At 34.0% G+C, this 26,094-nt stretch overlaps 1 pseudogene; it reads left to right on the top strand.

Annotated features, from left to right (window-relative positions):
• Nucleotides 1-24,560, top strand: LOC105066464 (large ribosomal subunit protein uL23 pseudogene; annotated as a pseudogene).
• Nucleotides 24,561-26,094: the final 1,534 nt, after the last annotated feature.

Genomic DNA, 26,094 nt, shown 5'->3' with positions numbered 1-26,094 from the left:
CTTGCTACAATTGTGGATTTGTCTATTTGCCTTTTTAGTTCTTTCAGTTTTTACTTCACATGTTTTGCAGATCTGTTGTTTGATGCATATATATTTAGTCTCTGGTAATTTTTTGAGCAGGGAGGTAATTAGATTTCTTTATTTAATATTATTATTTTTAATAGAGGTACTTGGAGATTGAACCCAGGACCTCCTGCATGCTAAGCATACATTCTACCACTGAGTTATACCCTCCCCTCTGTCTCTGGTAATTTTCTTTGCTCTGAACTATTCTTTATCTGATATTAATATAGCCATTACTACTGTCTTTTAGTGAATGTCTCTTTTGCCATTCTTTTACTGTCAATCTGCCTAAATCATTATATTTGAAGTTCCTTTTAGACAGCATATAGTTGGATCGTATTTTTAAACTCACACTGCCAATTTCTGTCTATTAATTGGTATTTAGATCATTTTCATTTTAGGTAATTGTTGATCTGTTAAGTTGCCATTTGATTTTTTATTTTCTGTTTGTTCTGTTTTTCATTTTTCTATTTTCCTTTCCTGCCTTCCTTTGGGTTACTTGAATATTTTTAGAATTCTGTCTTGATTTATTTATAATATTTTTAAGTGCATCTCTTTGTATAGTCTTTCTAGAGATTGTTCTAGGTAGACATCATATATGTAACTTATCACAGTCTACTGATGTTATCAGTTGAGAGGAGTACCTTCCTTTGTGTTCCTCTACACTCCACCCTTCATAATTGCTTTAAATATTTCCTCTGCAGATATTTACAATGGCATCACTGTAACAATTTTTGCTTTAGCTGTCAAACATATTTTAGAAACCTTGAAAAAGAAGGAAAATCTATCATATTTAACCATATTTTGCTTACTATACTGTTTCATGCTTACTGATGCTCCAAGTTTGCTTCTTTTAGTTCCTTCTTTTCTGTTTAGAGAACTTCCTTTAACCATTTTTTTTAGCATAGGTCTGCTAGTAACAACTTTTTAGTTTCCCTTCATTTAAGAATATCTTGATTTTCCCTTTGTTCCTGTAGGTTATTTTGCTGGATAGAGGATTCTGGATTCAGAGTTCTTTTCTGAATTTGAAAAGTGTTGTACCACTTCTTTTTGGCCTCCATGGCTTTCCATGAGAAAACCACTGTCATTTAAATTATTTTTCTGTGAAGGCAAGGTGTTTCTCCTCTCTCTTCTTGCTTTCAAGATTTTTAATTTGTCAAAAGTTTTACTATGTGTTTTGGTTTGGATTTCTTAAAGTTTACTCAGATTTTTTAATACGTACGTTTATGTCTTTTGCCACATTTGGTAAGTTTTCAGCCATTATTTCTTCAAGTACTTTTTCAGCCATACTTTTACTCTCTTTTCTTTCTGGGACTCTTACGACATAAATATTAGATCTTCTGTTTTAGTCTCACAGATTCCTGAGGCTCTGTTCACTTTTAAAGTCTGTTTTCTCTTTGTTGTTCAGATTGAGTAATTTCTATTATTCTATCTTGCAGTTCACTGATTCTTTCCTCTGATCCCTCTATTCTGCTTTTGAACCCATCCATTGAGTTTTCATTTTGGTTATCACATATTTCAATTCCAAAATTTCCATTTGGTTCATCATTACATTTTCTATTTATTTTCCAAGACATTCTATTTTTTTTTTATTTGTTTCAAGTATGTTTGTCAGTGTCCAGTAAAGATTTTTACAATGACTTTAAAAATCTTTGTCAGATAAGTCAAACATCTCTGTCATTAAGTTGGCAGCTACTGATTGTCTTCCTTCTTTCCTTCCTTTCTTTCTTTTCTTCCTTCCTTCCTTCTTCTTTTTTTTTTTTTTCCCTGTAATTCAGTTTGAGACATTCTTGGTTCTGGGTATGATGTGTGATTTTTTAATTGAAACTTGGACATTTTGAATTTTGTGTTATGGATCTTATTTAAATCTTCTGTTTTAGCCAGATTTCTCTGACATTGCTATGGCAGGAGAGGAGAGGGGCATATTATCTTCCCACTGCCAGGCTGGAGTAGAAATTCAGGTTTCTGATTTGGACTCTGTTGACAGAGTAAGGGCTATTCATTACTGCTGGGCAAGGATGGGAGTTTTGGCTCCCTACTAGTATTCAAACTGATACCTCCCTGCCTGGGAAAGGTAAGAGTGCCTCATTACTGTTCCCCATGTGAGCTCCACTGACTCTATTGGAGAGGAGGAAAAAAGTAGCCCCATCACTGCTAGGTAGTGGTAAATGTCCTGACTCTCTACGAGGCTTTGTCTGACACTGCTCCCATTGTCATTTTTAAAATGTTACATATTTAATTTAAGTTTACATACTTTAATTTTTAAATGCTTATTTCTGACAACTGGCTCACAAAGTTTTTCTTTTTAATATTGAAAGTCATTTTTTATTGAACAAAATATTCTTTAAATTCTATAGTGCTCTACAATTTTCAAAAGTTTCACACAAATGATTTCATACACTCTCATGATAACTCCTTCCTCCCCACTCCTATATCGCCCCTCGGAAGTTCCCACTTCCCCCAGTAACCACTAGTTTCTTCTCTGTATCTGAAAGTTTACTTTTTTAATTTTATTCACTAGTTTTTTGTATTTTTTTAGATTCCACATATAAGTGATATCATACAGTATTTGTCTTTCTCTGTCTGACTTAACTTCACTTAGCATAATGCCCTCCAAGACTATCCAAGTTGTTGAAAATGGCAAAATTTCATTCTTCTTTATGGCTGAATAGTATCTCATTGTACAAATATACTATGTCTTCTTTATCCATATACCTTTTATGGACACTTAGATTACTTCCATACTTTGGCAACTGTAGAACTACTTTATTGTAGTTTTGATATGCATTTCTTTAATAATTAGTGTTATTGAGCATTTCTCTCATGTACCTGTTGGCTATCTGTCTTCTTTGGCAAAATGTCTATTTAAGTTTTATGCTCATTTTTGGATTGGGTTTTTTGGTTTTTTGATATTAAGCTGTATGAGCTGTTTGTATCTTCCGGAAATTAATCCCTTGTTAGTCATATAATTTGCAAATATTTTCTCCCATTCAGTAGGTTGTCTTTTAAGTTTGTTTATGGCTTCCTTTGGTGTACAAAAGCTTTTAAGTTTAATTAGGTCCTATTTGTGTGTTTTTGCTTATATTTCCATTACTCTAGGAGATAGATCAAAAAATATTGTTGCAATTTATGTTAAGGAATTGTTCTGCCTATGTTTTCCTCCAGAAATTTTAGAGTATCTGGTCTTACATTTAGGTCTTTAACGCATTTTGAGTTTATTTTTTCATATTGTGTTAGAGAAAGTTTTAATTTTATCCTTTTACATGTAGCTGTCCAGTTTTCAAGCACCACTTATTGAAGAGACTGTCTTTTCTCCATTGTATATTATTTCCCTGCTTTGTCATAGATTAATTGACCATAAGTGTGTGGGTTTATTTCTGGGCATTCTGCCCTGTTCCACTGATCTATATGTCAGTACAGTAGTTTGATGCCAGTACAGTAGTGTTTTGATTTCTGTAGCTTTATAGTATAGTCTGAAGTCAGGGAGCCTGATTCTTCCAGCTCATTCTTCTTTCTCACGATTATTTTGTCTATTTGGGGTCTTTTGTGTTTCCATACAAATTTTAAAATTTTTGTTCCAGTATTGTGAAAAATGCCATTTGGTCGACATTGCATTGAAACTGTAGACTGCTTTGGATAGTACGGTCATTTTAACAATAACAATTCTCTCAATCCAAGAACACAGAATATCTTTCCATCTCTTTGTGTTCTTCTCAATTTCTTTCATTAATGCCTTATAGTTTTCAGAGCATAGATCTTATGCCTCCTTAGGTAAGTTTATTTCTAGCTATTTTGTTCTTTTCATGTGATGGTAAATGGGATTCTTTCCTTCATTTTGATTAGTTTGTTGTTAGTGTATAGAAATGCAATAGATTTCTGTATATTCACTTTGTATCCTGCAACTTTCCTGAGCTCAAATAGATTCCTGGCAGTGTCTTTAGGATTTTCCATGTACAATATCATGTCATTTGCAAACAGTGACAGTTTTACTTCTTCCTCTCCAATCTGTATTCCTTTCATTTTTCTCATCTGATTGCTGTGGCTAGGACTTCCAAAACTACGTTGAATAAAAGTGGTGAGAGTTGGCATCCTTGACTTGTTCCTGATATTAGAGGAAATTCTTTCAACTTTTCACTGTTGAGTATGATGTTAGCTGTGGCCTTGTCATATATGGTCTTTATTATTTTGAGATGTAGTCCCTCTATGCCAACTTTCTGAACAATTTTTATCATACATAAATGTTGAATTTTATCAAAGGCTTTTTCTGCATCTATTGAGATGATCATATGGTTTTTAAAAACATTTTTACTGATTTATAGTCATTTTACAGTGTTGTGTCATATTCCAGTGTAGAGCACAATTTTTCAGTTATACATGAACATACATATACTCATTGTCACATTTTTTTTCACTGGGAGCTATCACAAGATCTTATATATATTTCCCTGTGCTATACAGTATAATCTTGTTTATCTATTCTGCATATGCCTGTCAGTATCTACAAATTTTGAACTCCCAGGCTGTCCCTTCCCTCACCCCTCCTCCTTGGCAACCACAAGTTTGTATTCTATGTCTATGAGTCTGTTTCTGTTTTGTATTTATTTTATTTTTTTTTAGATTCCACATATGTGCAATCTCATATGGTATTTTTCTTTCTCTTTCTGGCTTACTTCGCTTAGAATGACATTCTCCAGGGACATCCCTGTTACTGCAAATGGTGTTATGTTGTCGGTTTTTATGGCTGAATAGTATTCCATTGTATAAATACACCACATCTTCTTTATCCAGTCATCTGTTGATGGACATTTAAGCTGTTTCCATGTCTTGGCTATTGTAAGTAGTGCTGCTATGAACACTGGGGTGCAGGTGTCTTTTTCAAGTAGGGTTCCTTCTGGATAGATGCCCAGGAGCGGTATTACTGGGTCATGTGGTAAGTCTATTCCTAGTCTTTTGAGGAATCTCCACACTGTTTTCTACAGTGGCTGCACCAAACTGCATTCCCACCAGCAGTGTAGGAGGGTTCCCTTTTCTCCACAGCCTCTCCAGCATTTGTCATTTGTGGATTTTTGAATGATGGCCATCCTGACTGGTGTGAGGTGATACCTCATTGTAGTTTTGATTTGCATTTCTCTGATAACTAGTGATATTGAGCTTTTTTTCATGTGCCTATTGATCATTTGTATGTGTTCCTCAGAGAATTGCTTGTTTAGGTCTTCTGCTCATTTTTGGATTCAGTTTTTTTTTTTCTTCCTTATTAAGTCATATGAGCTTCTTATATATTCTGGAGATCAAGCCTTTGTCAGTTTCATCATTTGCAAAAATTTTCTCCCATTCTGTAGGTTGTCGTTTTGTTTTACTTATGGTTTCCTTTGCTATGCAGAAGCTTGTAAGTTTAATTAGGTCCCATCTGTTTATTCTTGCTTTTATTTCTATTGCTTGGGTAGACTGTTCTAGCAGAACATTTTTTGAGATGTATGTCAGATAATGTTTTGCCTATATTTTCTTCTAGGAGGTTTATTGTATCTTGTCTTATGTTTAAGTCTTATTTTTGTGTATGGTGTAAGAGAATGTTCCAGGTTCATTGCTTTACATGCTTCTGTCCAGTTTTCCCAACACCATTTGCTGAAGAGACTGTCTTTATTCCATTGTATATTCTTGCCTCCTTTGTCGAAGATTAGTTGACTGAAAGTTTGTGGGTTCATTTCTGGGCTCTCTATTCTGTTCCATTGGTCCATATTTCTGTTTTTATATCAAATACCATGCTGTCTTGATGACTGTAGCTCTATAGTATTGTCTGAAGTCTGAGAGAGTTATTCCTCCAGCCTCTTTTTCTTCAGTAATGCTTTGTCAATTCTAGGTCTTTTGTGGTTCCATATAAATTTTATTTATGATTTGTTCTTGTTCTGTGAAACATGTCCTGGGTAATTTGATAGGGATTGCATTAAATCTGTAGATTGCCTTGGGCAGTATGACCATTTTAACAATATTGATTCTTCCATTCCAGGAGCATGGGATATATTTCCATTTTTTAAGTCTTCTTTAATTTCCTTCATCAATGGTTTATAGTTTTCTGTGTATAAGTCTTTCTCCTCCTTGGTTAGATTTATTCCTGGGTATTTTATTACTTTGGGTGCTATTTTAAAGGGGATTGTTTCTTTACTTTCTTTTTCTGTTGGTTCATCGTTAGTGTAAGGAAATGCAACTGATTTTTGTACATTAATCTTGTAACCTAATATCTTGCTGAATTCTTCAATTAGTTCTAGTATTTTTTGTGTGGACCTTTTAGGGTTTTCTATATATAGTATCATGTCATCTGCATATAGTGACACTTTTACCTCTTCTTTTCCAATTTGGATCCCTTTTATTTCTGTCTCTTCCCTTTTTAAAAATTGAATAATCAGCTCTCATAAGCCAGCAGGAGCTAGCACAAGCACAACTCTGTAAAAATGCACATAACCTTTGATCCAGCAACTCTACTACTAGCAATCTACCCTAAGGAATTCAAAATCTCTTTTAAATTCATCTGTACAACTGTTTATTTGATATCTCTTGTTGTGTGTCTAATAGACATCTCAAGTTTATTTTTCTCAAAACTAAACTCTTAATTTTTATTCTACAAAACTTCTTTCTTCTCCTGTGTTTCCTAAGTAAGTGGTCTATCATTACCCAAATGCTCAGGTTAATCAGTCTTGACCCTTCTCTTTCTTTTACACCATCTAAACTATTAGAAAACCTTGTTGATTGCATCACCAATATATATTATGTATCTGAACCTGATGATTTCTTACCTTCCTCATCATTGTCTCATTGGTTCTAATCAGTTGGTGTATCAGTCTCTGAAGTAATCACTGTGGCTTTGTCTGGCCAAAACTGAGTTACCATCTCTGGGGGCATTGAATCAACTCCACCCAAAGCACCTGTATGAACTGATTCTGGCAAAAAGATGATTTTGTCTATAATGTTGCAGCGTAATCATTGAATTGCTTATGTTTTGCATTATAAACATTAAATAATTCTATGCATATATAGTAGACTAAGTAGGAAAAAAGGAAAGAAAAAAAAGCTCAGTATTTAGTGTTTATAATGCTCTACAAAATATTTTCATGTGTAGCAAGTTTTCAAATGTGAATTAATTTCTGTGGCCTAAACAAATCCTATTTTTTAAAAACTAGATACTTTAATTATCTAGTCGATTTGTTCTTTTAAAGAGCCCATTAGTGCTTAACTTATTTTTTTCACATAGGCTGTAACAATGCAATGGTATATGCAGATTTATTAAATAAATAAATAAATAAATAAATTCTGCTATATAGCAAAATACTTTTTTTCTAAAATGCTCTGTAATTCACTGCTAAGACACTAAAGAGTAAATATAAAAGAGATCTGTTTTACACCTTTATGCCAGTATCCTTTTAAACTGCTGTTCAGTGTATTGCTTCTTTCTCTGATTTCTTCACTAGACTCATGAGAGAATAGTTTTCTTCATTTGAAATATATAATTGCCAAATAGGACATAGTTCTAAACTTGAAATGTTCAACGTCTTATAAAAGTTACTCTGACTTTTTAATTGCAGTAACTACTTTTCATGCAAAATTTAAGAAGAATTATAACTCTTTAAAGGAGATAAGTTATTTCCATTTAAACACTTGTGACTAATGCTATTCAAGAAATTTATGTCTGTTGGATGCAATTTATACTCACTACATGTGAGTACTGTGATAGGTGCTGAGACAATCAAGGCAAACTTGGTTTTTTGGCTATATGGAAGCACAGTTTTGGACGATTTATATAGATATTATTTGTACTGCCTGCATATGACCTGGATGCTTAACTATTCTTTTCAGTTAAATCCCCAAAGCCTTACTTCCACTGACTCCCCTGTCCTTCAGGTCTAAGAGTGATAATGACTTCTGACTGTTTTTGCTTCTTAATATCCTCTTCTTCCCTTGTTTCTTCCCTTAACCTTGTCCACATATCTGTAAATATGAAGCTCTCTTAATTTAAGTCATTTTGAACATGCCATCCATTTAATGCAAGGACTTTGATTAATATAAATTATTTCAACATGCATAATGAATGAAGGTTGATGTTAGAAATATTCAGATTCTGGTTAACTTTTGACTTGTTTGAGCAAATGCTTTGAAAGGCTAGCTGCTAATCTTCTAAAGTTTCATTCCTGTATGCTATTTTATTCTCCATTTCAACATTGCTATTGTGTCCATAATAACTTATATCTAAAGTATAATTTTTTGCTTGCTTATTTACAATCTTCTCCAGACTAAGTTACATAGGGCAGGAACCATGTTTATTTTCCTACATTGTGTTGCTAGTGATTGACATATAGTAGATGCTCATAAATATTTGCTTATCCATTTATTTAACAAACATTAGTTGAATTCCTACTATGTGCCAGGCCCTGTTTCAAATTCTGAAAAAAGAAAAATAAACCAAGTTCCTTCTCATATGAAATAAATAAATAATTGCATTCCAAATATAGATCCATGGGATATTAATAACACTTACATGAAAAAGGCATTCTATGTAAAAATAAATTTGGGAAACAGTTACTCAACGGTTGAATTGATTTTTTGTTGCAGGTTTTTTCAGTTACTTTAATTAGCAAATATGAATTTGCAGGAGGGTATTGATATGAATGCAGTGTTTTTTAAGCTCTTTTATCACAGAGTTCCCTTTTCAATAAACAGTCAAAGATAAAGAGTTTAAAGTAGGCCATAATGGAGGTGGGGAAGGCATGGTTGTTGTTTTAGATTTTTAAGTGGATCAGGAAAAATCTGACTAGAGGTGCAATTTCCCTATCTAATCCACTCCTGTTTCTTATCCTTTAATCAATTGATTTTAAAATGTGTAACACAAAATGAGCATTATGATTTAAGAGCAAAGCATGCCTCTTTTAGAAGATATAAAGTTTAAGCAGTTTTGCAGGTGACTTGTGGAATGGTGTGTAAATAATAACAAATTTTCAGTATAACTATTTGCTCCTCAAAGAGATGTACACAACACTGAAACAACTGGCATAATTTCAAATTCATCCATGTTTAATTCAGGACCATACCAACAAAACCTTAATCCATTTTACCAGTTGACAGGATATCCTACTGAAAAAACCATATATCTTCTAATTTCCATGCCTTAAATGTTCTTTTTCTTTCAGAAGAAGTCCTAGGTTGCACCTCTTAATCACTGTCTGAAAAAAAAGTGTCTCTGAGCCTCAGTTTCCTCATTTGCAAAATGAGATAATAATGGCTATCTCATTGGATTAAACAAGATTAAATACATATATTCCTTTCATGACTTGTGGGTAACAGAAAAGAAAAGTCACAGGAACAGACTAGAATGATGAATGTGGTAATAGATTCAAGTTGGAGACATTAGTGAGAATGCATGTTTGGTTAGTATAAATACAGATGGATAAATACAGCCTGGATCATCTTGTGGTGTCAGAAAGTAAGGATTGTTACACACACACACACACACACACACACACACACACACACGATATGTCAATGGGGCACAGAAGCCAAATGAAAGAATTCCCAATGGCCAGAGCCAGAACAATTTGAGCATTGTTCAAATAAAAGTAGCACTGGATCATAACCCAAAGTATAAAATAAATATCAATGAGTCCATACTGATATAAATGAATAAATTAATAAATGGGGAGAACAGACAAACCTCACCTGCAGAAGAATTCTGAAAAAATTATGCAGATATTACAACTTAAAGGAAGTGAGCATAAGTTCCCAGTCGAGTGTGGGCTGCACATATTGACTTTCTTCCAAAGAGTACAATATGGAAAGGAGGGAGGAAGAGTAGCTTTACAGTGGAAAAGCCTGACAAACACTCCTTCAGTCAAGTGATCAAAGTCAATATCAACAGTCATAGGTCATAGCTCTAACTTTGTGTGTGTGTAATCTTTAGTGTTTTCTAGATATAAGATCATGTCACCTGTGAATAGAGACAATTTTATTTCTTCCTTTCTAACTTGGATGCCTTTTATATCTTTTTTCCCCCTACTGCTCTGGTCAGAACTTCTGATATAATAATGACTAGGAGTGGCAAAAGTGGACATTGTTCTTGACTGTAAGGGAAAAGTTTTCAGTCTTTCACCATTGAGCATGTTGTTAACTGTGGGTTTTTCATATATGGCTTTTATCATGGTGAAGAAGTTTCCTTCTATTTCTAGCTTATTAAGAGTTTTTATCATGAAAGATGTTGAATTTTGTCAAATTCATTTATTGCATCAATTGAGATGATTTTGGTTTTTTCCCTTCATTCTATTAATATGACATATTACATTGATTTATTTTTGTCTGTTGACTCATTCTCAAATTCCAGAAGTAAATCCCACTTAGTCATAGTGTATAACCCTTTAAATGCACTGCTTTGTTTTGCTAGTATGTTGTTCAGGATTTTTATGTCAATATTCATACATGATATTTGTAATTTAAAAAGACAGTCATAGGTTATGTTGGTGGTATGTAACCTTGATATGATATAATAAAAATGGCACTTTACATTTGCACTTCCTCCAAAAAACCCATAATTCATACCATTACACATCTATTAGAATGGCCAAAATCCAGAACTCTGACAACACCAAATTCAGGCGAAGTCTCTAATTCATTGCTGGTGGGAATGCAAAATGGTATAATCACGTTGGAAGTTTGGCAGTTTCTTACATAACTAAATATATTCTTACTATTTGATCCAGCAACTGTATTCCTTGGTATTTACCCCTAAAAGCTGAAAGATGACATTCATGCAAAAACCTGCCCACGAATGTTTATAGTACCTTTACTCATGATTGCCGAAACTTGAAAGCAACCACGATATCCTTCAGTAGGTGAATGGGTAAATAAAGCGTGACACACCCACCAAGGGAATATTATTCACAGATAAAAAGAAATGAGCTATTAAGCCATGAAAAGACAAGGAGGAGCCTTAAATGCATGTTACTAAGTGCAAGAAGCTGATCTGAAAAGGCTATATATTGTATGATTCCAACTGTGTGACATTCTGGGAAAGGCAAAATTATGGAAACAGTAAAAAGATCAGTGGTTTCTGGGGGTTGGGTGCTTGGAAAGATAAACAGACAGAGCACAGAGGATTTTTGGGGCAGTGAAAATACTCCGTATGACACTAAAATGATGGATACGTGTCATTATATATTTGTCCAAACCTGTAGACTGTACAACACCAAGAGTTAACCACAAAGTAAACTATGGGTTTAGGGTGGTTAAGATGTGTCAATGTACATTCATCAATTGTTAACAAATGTACCACTCAAAGGAGGGATGTTGATAATGGAGAGACTATGCATGTATATGGGGCAAGGTGTATATGAGAAGTCACTGTACCTTCCTCTAAATTTTGCTATGAATCTAAAACTGCTCTAAAGAAATAAAGAAAAACTGTGTTCTACACTAGAATTTGACACAACATTGTAAAATGGCTATAACTCAATAAAAATGTTAAAAAAAAAGAAGTAAAGTGTTTTTAAAAATTAACAAAATAAACCATAACAAGTCTAAGCATGAGAAAAAACATGAGACAAATTCTAATAAAGGGACAACCTTACAGTCTACCTGACCAGTACTCCTCAAAATTGTCAAGGCTTTCAAAAGCAAAGTCTGAGAAAATGTCATAGCCAAGAGGAGCCTAAGGAGATAAGACAAGTAACATGGGATCCTGGATGGGATCCTGGAACAGAATAAGGACATTAGGTAAAAACTAAGAAAATATGAATAAACTATGGACTTGAGTTAGTAATAATGCAACTATTGGTTCATTAATTATAACAATGTATCATACTAATTACAGAAGATATTAATAAGAAGGGAAACTTTGTGGGTAAGGGGGTAAACGAGAACTCTCTGTACTATCTGTTCAACTTTTCTGTAAATCTGAAACTGTTCTAAATGATAAAGTCTACTAATAAGAAAGAAAAGGCCTCACATGATGCCTGATATGTGAAAGCTGTTCAATAAGTGGTCTGTATAATCATTGTTATCATCATTGTTATTAATAACAATGGAACTAGTACATCCAGCTTGCACTAGTTTATGGTCACAAATATAATCTTATTTATGATGATCACCCTTCTTTTGATAGAAGCTCTTTATAGCATAGAGGGGAAACATTTGAGCTTTAGAGAAAAGGAGACAGATTAAAAGCCCAGCTCTGAAATTTTACATTCTTTGTTATTTACTGTGCCTCTCTAATTTCCTCATTTTTATGATGGGGCTAAAAATAGCACCTACAGTAATTGTCAGAATGAAATGAGGCAATGTAAATATTCATTCATTCATTAGTTCTACTGATTTTTATTGAGTGCCTAGTTTGAGGAAAACCAAGGAAAAAATAGGTTTTTGGAGGGAGGAGGAGCAGGGAATAGAAGTTCAGTTTTGGATATGTTCAATTTGAGACGCTTATTTGAGATATACAAATGGAAAAGTCAAATTAATGGTTATACATGAGTGTCTTGAATAAAGGGAAGAGGTGAAGACTGGAGGTGAAATGTAGCCTTACAGTTTGAAGACTGAATAAATTGATCTGTACCTGAGATAGTTAGCACTCAGGTACAAGAAGAATCTGGGGGGGGGGGGCTAAGCAGGAGGAACCAGAGAGGTAGGGGAAAAAAATCAAGATACTGTGATGTCAGAGATAGAAAAAAAAGGGTTTAAGAAGAAAAGTGTTGAATACTGCAGAGAGGTCAAGAAAAATGAAGAAAGAATGCAACTACTCATTGCAGTTGGTAATGCTAAAGTTGTTGATAACACTGATAAGAGTAGTTTAAGTGAAGTGATAAAAGCAGAAGCTGGAATGAAGTGGGATGAAGGGTAGTAAATGGGAGATGAGAGAGAATGGACAATAGGTGTGACAAGTTAGAAAATTTTGCTATGAAAGGATCAAAGAAATGAGATGGTGACTGAAGGTGAATTTAGTGTCAAGGGAGGGTTTTTAAAGATGGAATACTAGAGCATGTTTGTAGAATTGGAATGATTCTATGGGGGGAAAAAGAAATTTTACATATACATAGGTCCTAAAATTTTTTTAAATTTTATTTTTTATTATTATTTTATTATTATTATTATTATTATTATTATTATTATTATTATTATTATTATTATTATTATTATTATTATATCTCCAATCTTTCACCTCTAAAATCTCACTGAGTTATGCCTAGAAGTCTGAGAGTATCTCATATAAGATCATGAAGAGTCCTTCTGCTACCATCTGTCATGTCATACTCTCCTGCCCAACTCCCTTCAGTGAAATCTCTTAACTTCCAACTGCCTATGAAATTATTTAATGATGCCTCTGCACTGCCTCTAGTCCTGAGCCTCATCTTGAATATTCTGATGTCCATTTTACAGGCACTATTTCCTGATGCTCCCAAAGCTGCTAGTGCCAGTACACTAAAATCCCTTAGGTGCCAAAATACTGGGTAATAATGGGCAATATTTAGGGCAGAAGAGAAGAGAATGCCCCTCTTCCTCACTTTATATACCTGGGAACCAAGCAATGATGATTGTGACCCAAGATCTCCTGGAGTATTTTCTAAAAATAGCCTGTTCCGTATCTGGTTAGAATACCTAAGGGCTTCAAACTTAAGTCCATTAATTGGACCAATTCTCTTGGTCAGACTCCATGTTGTATTCCCAATTTTTCTTTTTAACCTACTGCTTTTATAACTTCTTTCTCTCTCCAAACTTCCTGCAAAGAAATTCATGCAAATTCCTAGTTGGCCTAACACACTAGTTTTTAAAGTCTAAATCCCAGAAGTAGGGATATATTTTAGGTTAAAATTTAAAACCTATCTAAAGTTAGTGGAGTACCAAGGATAGGGCAGTAGGAGTAGTCTGCTCTGAATGAAGACAATAAGGAAGCAAACTAAGTGTAAAGAATTAAAACCAATAATAAAACTGACTAAAGGTAGATATGCTTTTTATTATCACCATGCAACAGCACTTCTAAACCATATCAGTGATAAAATACTCCCTTCCCCAAATCTTTTGTTAGTCTAAGTTCTAAACAATTGTGAATTTTAATAATATATACATAAGCTTCCAATTAGCATGTTTAAAAGTCATTTAAACATTGTATTCTACATGGAAGTTAATTTGGAATCAGCTTCCAACACACTCAGACTCAGCTACACATTTGTTTTTAGAGTAAGTTAATAATGGTTTAGAATTTGAGTTCACAACAGATGCTATTCTTGTCTCCAACCTCTGTGCTTCTACATATATCTGCACTTAAACAGTAACTTTGATATAAATAATGGTAACACAGAGATTGTAAAGATGAAGAAAGGAATGTGAATTTCTTCAATTCTGTCATTTTACACAATTATATGCAGTTCTTATTTGTGTTTAAAATTTCAAATTCAAATGCAGAAATATTTGAAAGCTGCTAAAGATCAATCATGAAATTTATTTTTGTAAATCTCTGCCAAGCTTTTCCTTTTGTTCAAGACTTTTCTTAACTATTTGTAGATATATTGCTTCACTTGAAGAAAAAATTTCAAAATTAAAGTCAATAAAAAATTCTAAATCAATGAGTAAAGATAGATTGACAAATCTTGATATATTCTCTATTGAACATGAGTATGTGAAGATAACCAGTTTTGATGAAGTAATGGACAAATATGCAGACATTAAGGCTCAAAAACAAAATGTTATTCATCATTGCAAAAGACCATTATGTAAGTATAAGTTTCTTTCCCCTTTAAAAAATAAATTAATTAAAAAATTAATCCTTTATTTTTCTTTTCCTGTACTATAATATTTATTTATTATTTTTATTTTTTGTTTTCAATAAAAGATTTTCAACCCATGCATATATGATCAATTAATTTACAACAAAGGATCCAAGAATATACAATGGGAAAAGGACTCTCTTCAATAACTGGTGTTGAGAAAACTGGACAGCTACATGCAAAAAAATGAAACTGGACCACTATCTTATACCATCCACAAAAATCAACTAAAAGTTGATTTTTTTCAAGTATTTAAATCAATTAAAGACTTGAACATAAGACTTGAAACCGTGAAACTCCTAAAAGAAAATATGTGGTAAACTCCTTGACATCAGTCCTGACAAAGATTTTTTGGATCTGACACCAAAAGCAAGTCAACAAAAGCAAAAATAAACAAATTAGACTACATCAAACCAGAAAGTTTCTGCACAGCAAAGGAAATCATAAATAAAAAAAAAGGCAACCTATGGAATAGGAGAAAATATTTGCAAATCATATATCTAACAAGGGGTTAATACTCAAAACACATAAAGAACTCATACAACTCAAGAACAAAAAACCAACAACCTGATTAAAACACGAACAGAGGATTTGAGTAGACATTCTTCCAAAGAAGACACACAGATGGCCAACAGGCATACAAAAATGTGTCCAATGTTACTAATCATCAGGAAAATGCAAATAAAACCACAGTGAGATACTATCTCACTCCTGTTAGAATGGCTGTTATCAAAAAGACAAGAAGTAGCAAGTGTTGGCGAGGATGTAGAGAAAAGGGAACCCTGTGCATTGTCGGTGGGAATGTAAATTGGTGCAGCCACTACGGAAAACAGTATGAAGATTCCTCAGAAAATTAAAAATAGAACTACAATGTGATCCAGCAATTCCACTTCTGGGTATTTATCTGAAGGGAATAAAAATACTAACTCAAAGACATACATGCCCCCTACATTTATTGCAGCATTATTTACAATAGCCACAATGTGGAAACAATCCTAGATTCCACTGATAGATGAATGGATAAATAAAATATAATATATATATGCAATGGAATATTATTCAGTCATAAAAAGAAGGAAATCTTGCCATTTTCAACAACATGGATAGACCCCGACAGCATTATGCTGATTGAAATAGGTCAGACAGAGAAAGACAAATACGATCTGATCTCACTTATATGTGGAATCTAAACAAATGAACAAACATACAAAAAAATGAACTCTTAGATACAGAGAACAGATTGGTGGCTGCCAGAAGCAGGGGGTAGGGGATATGTAAAATAAGTGAAGGTGCTCAAAAGTAACTTTAAACTTCCAGTTATAAAATAAGTAAGTCATGGGGACGCAATATACAGCATGGTAACTATAGTTAATGCTGTATTTTTATATTTGAAAGTTGCTAAGAGAGTAGATCTTAAAAGTTCTCATTATAAAAAAAATTTTAACTCTGTGTGGTGATGGATGTTAACTAGACTTATTGTGGTAATCACTCCACAAAATATACAAATATTGAATCATTATGTTGTACACCTGAAACTAATATGATGCTAGATGTCCATTATATCTTAATAAAAAAAGGAGATTTTCACTGTCTGCAGTTATTTGCTGGCCAATATGATTATTAATTTCATTTTCTGATTTTCACTAAAAATAATTTTGTCATCCAGAGGAGGAACATATTAGCAAAATGATCCAATTCTGGTATCAAATACACAAAATACCCCACTTACTATAGTAATAACAATTTAATATTTTAAGAATGAGGTTAAGAACGTTCTCCCGTTCTGAACACTCCATGTCTCTAAATTTGAGGCACTTTATTTTGTATATTTTATTGTTGAATCACTCACCAATTGGTACATCTTACAAAATTGTCTTATCTTCCCAAATAAACTGTAAATTCCACGAGGGCAGTTCATGTAATAGGCAATCAACAAATATGAATGTAATAAAAATTCTCATTGAATCCTAACTAGACCAAAAACTGAATTTAATTTTCAGAAGGAAAAAAGTTAAGTACTGAAATGTAATGATTCAAATTTAGCTGTTCATGTTCCAAGGCAATTCCATTCTTAATTTAAAATAGTAATTATTATAGCAATGGCACTCTCCCCTCTTGTAGCAGATACCTCTGGTATCACCCATATCACATATTTGCAGTTCATCTTTGATTTTATCTATATCTGTGTTAGTTCATTCCAATTCACTTCACACTGCCTATGTCCTATTCATGTAAGTCTGTGTTCTATTCTTAGGCCTTCTCTAGACACCATGGGAGCTTGCTCAGCCCATTTGGCAAGCATAGTCCCAGTGAGTGGGGGATTTAACCTCTATCTGGGGCAACTCTCAATTGATAGAATGTGCGGTTTGTGGATAAATGCTGAAGTCTCTTTAGAGTGGATTACAAAAAAACTCAATAACACATCCTTATATTTGATTTCCTCTTTCTATTTTACTCTACTCCCCTTTTCCCTCTAGTTCCTGGGATTACCTCCTAAATAAACTACTTGCCCCCTAAATAAACTACCTGCATCCAAGACTGTGTCTACAACTGCTTTCAGAGAAACACAAATTGAAAATACTCTCAACCACTATATTCCAACAGCATTAGGGATTTTGTAGTTCTGTGAAAAGGGCAAGCTTTTTCTTCCCTCAGGGCTTTTGTATATGCTATTCCTTCTACTTGTTATACTTTGTTATCTCATCAGCCAGGTATCAACTTAAATATCATTTCATAAGGGAAACCTTTCCTGACTCCCTAGAACAGGTTAGATGGCCCCTTGTTTAATGCCCTTATACCAACCAGTACTTTTATTTAATAGTGCTTACTATAACTGTAGTTGAATATGTATTTGGATAATTTTGTGTTTAAAGTTAGTTTCCTGAACTAGGCTGTATGCTCCATGAGGACAGGAATGATGTCTGTCACAGTAATAACCTCAACATCTAGTAAAAAGTCTAGCATTCCACGGGTAGTCAACAAATATGTTCTTGGTGCCTATCATTTGTTCAGCACTTTTCTAGACTCTAGAGATACAGTAAAGAACAAATCAGACAAAAATTCTACCCTCATAGATCTTATATTCTAGTAGAGAGAATCAAGATAACACTCAAAGTGTATGAATAAAATATATGGTATGCTAGAAGATAGTAAGTGCTTTGAGGAAAATAAAACAGCAAAGGGAAAAAGAGTGTTAACAGAGTTTTAATTTTAACTAGGGCGATCATGGAAGACCTCAATGAGGTAAAGTTTAAGGAAACTCTAAAATATATGAACCAATATTGATACACGGGTTAAGTAAAGGCAAAGGCCTTTAGGCAAAAGAATGCCTTTCATGGGCATATTCAAAGAGCACTGAAGCTAGTATAGTAGGATTAATAGACTGAGTGAGAGAAAATAGGAAGAGATGAAATCGTAGGTGGGATAGTGAGACAGAGAATGTATGACCTTGGAGAGTATTGCCAGGACTCTTTTTACCCTGAATGAGATGAAAAGAAACCATTGAGTTTTCAGCAGAAAGGTTGTATGATCTGACTTCTATTTTAACACTATGACTGTGGCTGCCATGCTAAGCAGGAAAACAAAGACAAGGACAGAAACAGAGAGATCAATTAGGATGTCATTACAATAATCTGGATAGGTGATTAAAATAACTTGAACTAGGATGGTAGCAGTGGAAGTAGTAATTAATAATCAAATTCTAAATATATTTTAAAGAAAGATCCAGTAGGATTTGCCTCCAAGGTTTTAGATTTGAACAAACAGAACTGAGATTAGAAACACTGTAGAAGAAGTAGGTGTTGGGGGTAAGATATAAAATATGAAATGTCTATTATATATCCAGATGGAGATGATGGGTAGGCAGCTGGATATACATAAGACTGGAGTTCAGAGGAGAAGGCTTGGCCAGAGATATAAATTTGGAGTTTGTCAGTACATACATGATATTTAAAGCTATTAGATTGGCTAAGATGCCTGAGAGCATCAGGTTAGATAGAAAATTGAGGAAGTAAAAGGTTTAATTCCTGGGACATTTCAATATTTGAGGACAGGGAAATGAAGAGGAACAAGCAAAGGAGAATGAGAAGGAGTAGTCAGAGAGAAACCGGGAGAGTGTGATGGGAGTTGTGGAAGTTCTCTTCTGATTATTTCAACTTATGCAGTAAAATAGGAAGTAAAGTTACTAGCTGAAAGTGTGAAAGGGGGAGGAGGAGTTGGAGATCTCAAGAACAGAAGGTATGAACAGTTTTCTAGGAGAGTAAAAGAGTAAAAACGCTAGGGTAATATAGTATGATTTTTGAATAGCTTCAAGGGCCCACTTAAGATTAGTGATTATGAACTGAAAGTAAGAACAGTCAGTACAGTTATGTGTTTTTTCTCCAATCACATTTAGCAGTGTGAGTGTAGTCAAAGGGTAAAAACAGAGTTGAATTTAACCAGTTTTGCCACAGAAATATGACAAATGAGACAAGCAAATGGGTTGAAGATATGTGGAAGGAAATAATTACAATCATTGGCCATGGAGTTTAAATTAGGTAAGAATGTTTTGAGGTCATAAGTGGGATAAAGGACAATTAAAAGGTCATAGGAGCAATAGATTAAAATTCTCAGGAGGCTTTGAGAATTGTTGGAGTTAGGATTCCAGAAGGAGTGAGTGGAAAGGCAGATGATGGTTGGAGAGCAGAATGCTTGAAATCAGGATAATAGGAAGGTTATAGCTATAGGTAAGACAAAGTCTAGGGTGTTATTATGGTAGTGAGCGGCAGAGGTAGGTTGGAAAAAAGTCAGGAAACGAAATGTACATAGTCTAATGGAGATTATACTCAGGGGTAAGAGGGATGATCTAAGAGATCTGGGATTTTTGTAGTGATTGATATAAACTGGAACAATGGCATCACAAGATTACTCCTGATGGTCCCAAGGAAGATTTTTGTGGTAAAATAGTGAGTTTTGCAAGAGAGAGGAAATAATCCCAAAAGCTGAGAGCTTTGTGCCACACCCTGAATTCTGGTATAGGTATTGAGGAATTCAGAGGGTCCCTGAATAATGAAATTTAACATTTAATGACCTCAACAGGTAGGTGGAATGTCAAAAACTAAGGTTAAGGGAAGTTGTAATCAGTAAGCTGCAAGAGACATTATTATAAAGAGAATTGGAAAGAAGGGTCTTTGAAAAAAGCCCACCAAAATGCTCTATGAAAGACAGAGCCAATGGTTGTGTAACAGCCATAAGGAAGACCCTGAAGGCAGAATATAACTATATCAGTTAAGTGAGCTTTTTCTGCTTCTTATCTCTCCTCCCTCTCCCTTTTTCCAGTCTAGATATAGTCTAGTGAATGGGGAAGGGGGAGTGAAAGTGCAAGTGGTAAAGTAGAAAAAATTCAGTTACGTTAGTTACTCTCTTCATCACAAAGTTTTACATCTGACAGAGGTCAAGCTGGGTAAAAGAGAAGTTTTAAATTGTATGAGAGTTTGAAGTAGGAGAATTTGACCTGGACTTTTTTTTAGTTTCAAAAAAGAGGCTTTATTTATTTGACTTAGGGATTTGTTTTTTAATTACTAAAAGTGACCTGCAATGCTACAAAACCTCCTGAGGTATCATCCAGGGATAGGGAAGAAAAAGTTGAGAGAGCAGTCTTGAAGGAATCAATGGGAAAGGATAAAGTTACTTTCTTTTAGCACTGTACCAGGTTCGGTTTGTTTAGTTAAAAGGCTACCATTAGATTGTAAGGTAGAAAATGATAAGTATCATAAAAAAGGAAGGGGAAAAGTTCTTTGAGAGTTGAGTGAGAGAAAGAATCCAGGAAGTAAAATAGATGAGGCAGCATTTTAACATGACCTGAAAATGACATTGGATACTTTAGAGTGCATAAAGGTGAGAAGAAAAGGCTACTAACAGGCTGTGCCTGAGTTCTCTGGAAAACAAATCCTGAGGCAAAGCTGAAGTGCTAATGAAAGAGTGAGGAGAAAGGGCAGTGAGGTAGGGAAAAGTTAGTAGCAAATATAATATGGGACATTACTAAACTGACCATAACTTCTCAAAATTATATAGCCAGAAACTTACCCAAACAGGGTGGAACACCGTGCCTCAGAAAAGTCTATTGGAGAAGGATAAAGGGAGAATTTACTGGCTGGCCACTCCTGTGTCCTGTCTCCCATTGTCAAGGTTTGTCCCTCACAGAGTTAATTACCCTACTTTCCAGAATTTGGCCTCTCCTATACATTCTGGATAAGCAAGATATCATACCCTGTGGCATGCTCCTTCATCTGAGTCTGGAATTTGTGGGAGGAGCCAGAGACTTCAAGATTCAGTTGTGAAACCACTTGGATAATTGGAGTCTGTACAGTTGCTCATGGAGGCAGTAGCTGGGGCTGAGAAAGTAGCCAAGGGCCAGGAAGACTAGTGGAAAATCAGAGAAAATGCATGCCAAGTGTCAAATATACTCCGAAATCTATACCTGTGGCCTAGACAGTCCCACTTGGATGGTCCACAGTCATCTTTTTTTTTTTTTTAACATTTTTTATTGATTAATAATCATTTTATAATGTTGTGTCAAATTCCAGTGTTCAGCACAATTTTTCAGTTATACATGAACATATATATATTCATTGTCACATTTTTTTCTCTATGAGTTACCATAAGATTTTGTATATATTTCTCTGTGCTATACAGTATTATCTTGTTTATCTATTCTACAATTTTGAAATCCCATCTATCCCTTCCTACCCTCTGCCCCCTTGGCAACCACAAGTTTGTATTCTATGTCTATGAGTCTATTTCTGTTTTGTATTTACGCTTTGTTTTTTGTTTGTTTGTGTTTGTTTTTGTTGTTTTTGTTTTTGTTTTTTAGATTCCATATATGAGTGATCTCATATGGTATTTTTCTTTCTCTTTCTGGCTTATTTCACTTAGAATGACATTCTCCAGGAGCATCCATGTTGCTGCAAATGGCGTTATGTTGTCAGTTTTTATGGCTGAGTAGTATTCCATTGTATAAATATACCACATCTTCTTTATCCAGTCACCTGTTGATGGACATTTAGGCTGTTTCCATGTTTTGGCTATTGTAAATAGTGCTGCTATGAACATTGGGGTGCAGGTGTCATCCTGAAGTAGGGTTCCTTCTGGATATAAGCCCAGAAGCAGGATTCCTGGGTCATATGGTAAGTCTATTCCTGTCTTTTGAGGAATCTCCACACTGTTTTCCATAGTGGCTGCACCAAACTGCATTCCCACCAGCAGTGTAGGAGAGTTCCCCTTTCTGCACAGCCTCTCCAGCATTTGTCATTTGCTCCACAGTCATCTTAATCTCAGTATTTCTAAAATAATTCAAACCTTTTTTATTATGATATATCACAAATTCACAGAAAAGTAAAAAAAGAAAAAAAATCTACGGAGGAAGGGAATATACCTGTAATACATAAAACTCACAATCATACAAGAGACTACACAGCAATTAGTAGTACATGCATTAACATGCATGAATCTTGAGTGAAAGAAACATCTAGTACTACATTAATTAACATGGATGAATCTCAGAAATATTATATTGAATGAAAGAAGAGGGTCTAAATAGAGTACAAGAATAGGCAAAACTAATCCATGATAATATATATTAGAATATCGGTTACCCTGGTGAGAGGTGGTTATAGAAAGAGAAGAAGCATGAGAGAAGCTGAGGTGCTATAAATGTTCTACATCCTAATCTGGATGATTGAAAAATAAAAGTTGTAGAGTTGTACATAATGTATATTGCTATATGTATGTTATAGTTCAATGAAAAACGGTAGTATAGCTACCATTTAACAGCTTGACCATGTGTCATATTCAGAATAAAACCTTAAACGATAGGATCTTATTGAAGACACTTCTTAACCTGGATCTTGCCTTTCCAGAAATGTTTCTTCATCCTACCAATAGACTCCTGTTTACTTGTCATATCTAAATATTTAGTGTTTTTTTATAATATACCACACACTCTTGAAACTCTGCCCTTGCAAATGCTATTCTCTGACTGAAATAAACCTTTTATCCTCTTATCCTACCCCAGTTTCTCCTACTAATTTACACAAAATTTTAAGTCTGAATTCAATCAGTGTCTCATCTAAAAAAACTTCCCAGGCCATCTCAAGCACAAATAGGTACCTCTCAGCTATTTTCTTTTAGTACCCTACCACAGTATTTTAAACAAACTATATTTCAAATCTCACTAAATTGTAAAATCCTTGAGAGCAACCATTTTTGTTTTTTTAATTATTAATACATAGCATAGAGTCTGACATAAATTAGGCACAATAAAAATTTCTGTAACTAATTGAATAAGAGAACAATTAGGGAAAACACTAGTAGGCTACAGTATTGAGTTTCTTCTACATGTTTAGTGGTAGACTCTGGGGCTTTTTTATGGTCCAGGCTTAAATTACACAACTCCATAATTTCTGACTTGAACACTACAAGGATGGCACTAAATTTACTTCCTTCAGGGAGACATTCAAACATAAAAAGTTGTTAATATTTCCAGAAACAATTTTAGTAGCTAAGTGATTTAAATAGGGGACAAATGATTTTGCCCAAGGCAGACCCAACAATCAGTAGATCTACAATCCTTCCTTAAGAGAAACCAAGAGAGAAATAAAAATGGGCAAATCAGGCTAGCATAGCTCATTCATATGGTCATTCATCAGGAATACAATGGCATTAAACATCAGAAAGTGTAGAACTGACTGTCTTTATAGCACTTTTAAAGTTCATTTCTCATAATGAAAATTTTGAAAACAACCATCTTCATTTATTCATTAACAAAAGAGTGTTTTCCTAAAATATCAGAGTTATACAGGATTAATGATCTTGTATCAAAATGATGGGCATTTAATTGACAGTCTGTGCAGGTGTACCTAAAAATTCAGCCTCAGTATTATTGCAGTACAAAACATACTTTGTCTTTAAATCCACAAAAGATATTTTCAGTATCACACGAAAGCTCACTGGAAACCATGTTTTTGGTCCTTATATTCATTTTTAAAATAACTTTTAAATTGTAAAAAATTAATTTACAAAGGTATAATCAAATGCATTTTCAGGACATGGTATTGCATGTATTTCATTGCAAACCTTTTTCTTTTTAAATTAGAAACTGAAGCTAAAATACACAAAAGATACAATTTGGCCACCAACCTGTCAAAAATCAATGTACCAGATTACATATTAAAATCTGTAACAGTTCCTTTTCATGAAGATGGCTCCAAAAGTGAAGAAGGAAGCTCCTGCCTCTCCCAAAGCCCAAGCCAAAGCAAAGGCTTTGAAGGCCAAGAAAGCAGTGCCGAACAGTGTCCACAGTTACAAAAAAAAAAAAAGAAAATCCGGATGTCACCCGCCTTCCGAGGCCCAAAACACTGGGGCTCAGAAGGCAGCCCAAATATCCTTGGAAGAGTGCCCCTAGGAGAAACAATCTTGACCACTACGCCATCATCAAGTTCCCCCTGACCACTGAGTCAGCCATGAAGAAGACAGAAGACAACAACATAACTTGTGTTCATTGTGGATGTTGAGGCCAACAAGCACCAGATCAAACAAGCTGTGAAGAAGCTCTATGACAGTGACATGGCTAAGGTCAACACCCTGATCAGGCCTGATGGAGAGAAGAAGGCATAGGTACAACTGGCACCTGACTATGATGCTTTGGATGTTGCCAATAAAATTGGAATCATCTAAACTGAGGCCAGCTGGCTATTTCTAAATATAAATTTTTTCACTATAAAAAATAAAATAAAATCTGTAACAGTTGATTATTTTGGTGTAATTTATATTTGAGATTGCCTCATCCATTACATTCTAACTGGTTTTGATAGTGATCTGATATAAAATTCTTAGCAGAAAATTTAGAGAACAGGTTATAAAATCCGGTATAGTTTAGTCTAAATAACTTATGATGTTTTAATAGCCAGAAATCCTGCTGCTGAATTTGCTAATATTCATCTACTTCTACTAGGATTTTAATGGTAATTTGCTCTTGTAAATACAAGGTCAAAAGTATTATTTGGGAATGTGTATGCAAAACTAAATTTGGAAGAAAATGCACTACAGTAAGCTTTTAACAGAAATGCAATTTGAGGATTTAGAAATTTATCATTTTAATGACACAAGAAATAAGCATTTTTCCTGAGAAGCCACCTGTAACACATTAAATATAAATCATAGTTTCTCATGTGCTGTTTTGGGACCTTTATGTTGCAATTCCAGATGCATAAGTTAAGTTGATTAAGCAAGGGTATCATCGTATTTGGGGTGAGCAAAAAGAAAGTGATGAAAGGCAGGCTTTAAAATAAGTTAGAAAAGAAACACTGTGGAATTTAAACTTAATGTAGAGTAAATGTGGGGGGAAAATAATATAAAGTAATTAAGATTTTAATTTATAAACACTACATAGCAGAGGATCATTAGTTTACTGATCTTGTTAGATTTATTATTTTAAAACTGTGGCTTAAAAAGATTCCTTCTTATTTAAAATATAACAAAATGACACCAAAAGTTCTAAATTAAAAGAAAAACTGTATTTTAACATGAAAATGCACCACATAAAATACAGAGTTCAGTCTTAACCCTAGAGCCTCTTAAAACTTGCACTAAAAATCCTCCTTATTTTTTAACAACACTTTTATAATGCTTACAAAGTAGCAGTTACTATTATAAGCACTTTACAAATATGAAGTTATTAAATCCTTATAATAATCTCATGAGGTAGGTACTATTATCCTTATTTTACAGATAAGAAAAAACATGTCGCTTTAGACTGGGTAAAACCTCCAGCACACTGAAGTTAAGCAGCTTGCCCCAGGTCATAAAGCTAGTAAGTGGGAGAACCAGACCTGAACCCAGATAATTACTCTAAAAGCAATGTATGATCTTATCCATTGTATGCTATGCTGCTTCCCTAATGCCTAATGTGAAGTCTTTAGAAGATTAACTGGTATCAGAAAATAATAATTATTTTGAAAGTTTTTAATGGAATGAAATGTCAAAAAAAAAAAAATAAAGGCAAAGAGCATTAACTACATTTTTCTAAAAATCCCTATAAATACTTGAATTCCTGATGAAATCTTCAACAAATTATCAGAGATTATACTTGAATACCTCCAGTGACAGGGAACTCACATTGAGACAATTTTATTTTCAGAAATTAAGTTTTTTTTCTGATATCTGTCTCCTTCAAGCTTCTATTCTATTTCTAGCCTATCTTTTGAAGTCA

Source organism: Camelus bactrianus, chromosome 13 (assembly GCF_048773025.1).
Source record: "Camelus bactrianus isolate YW-2024 breed Bactrian camel chromosome 13, ASM4877302v1, whole genome shotgun sequence".
NCBI classification, from domain to species: Eukaryota; Metazoa; Chordata; class Mammalia; order Artiodactyla; family Camelidae; genus Camelus; species Camelus bactrianus.
The sequence above is the reverse complement of the archived record's forward strand: the minus strand, read 5'-3'. Positions and strand labels throughout refer to the sequence as shown.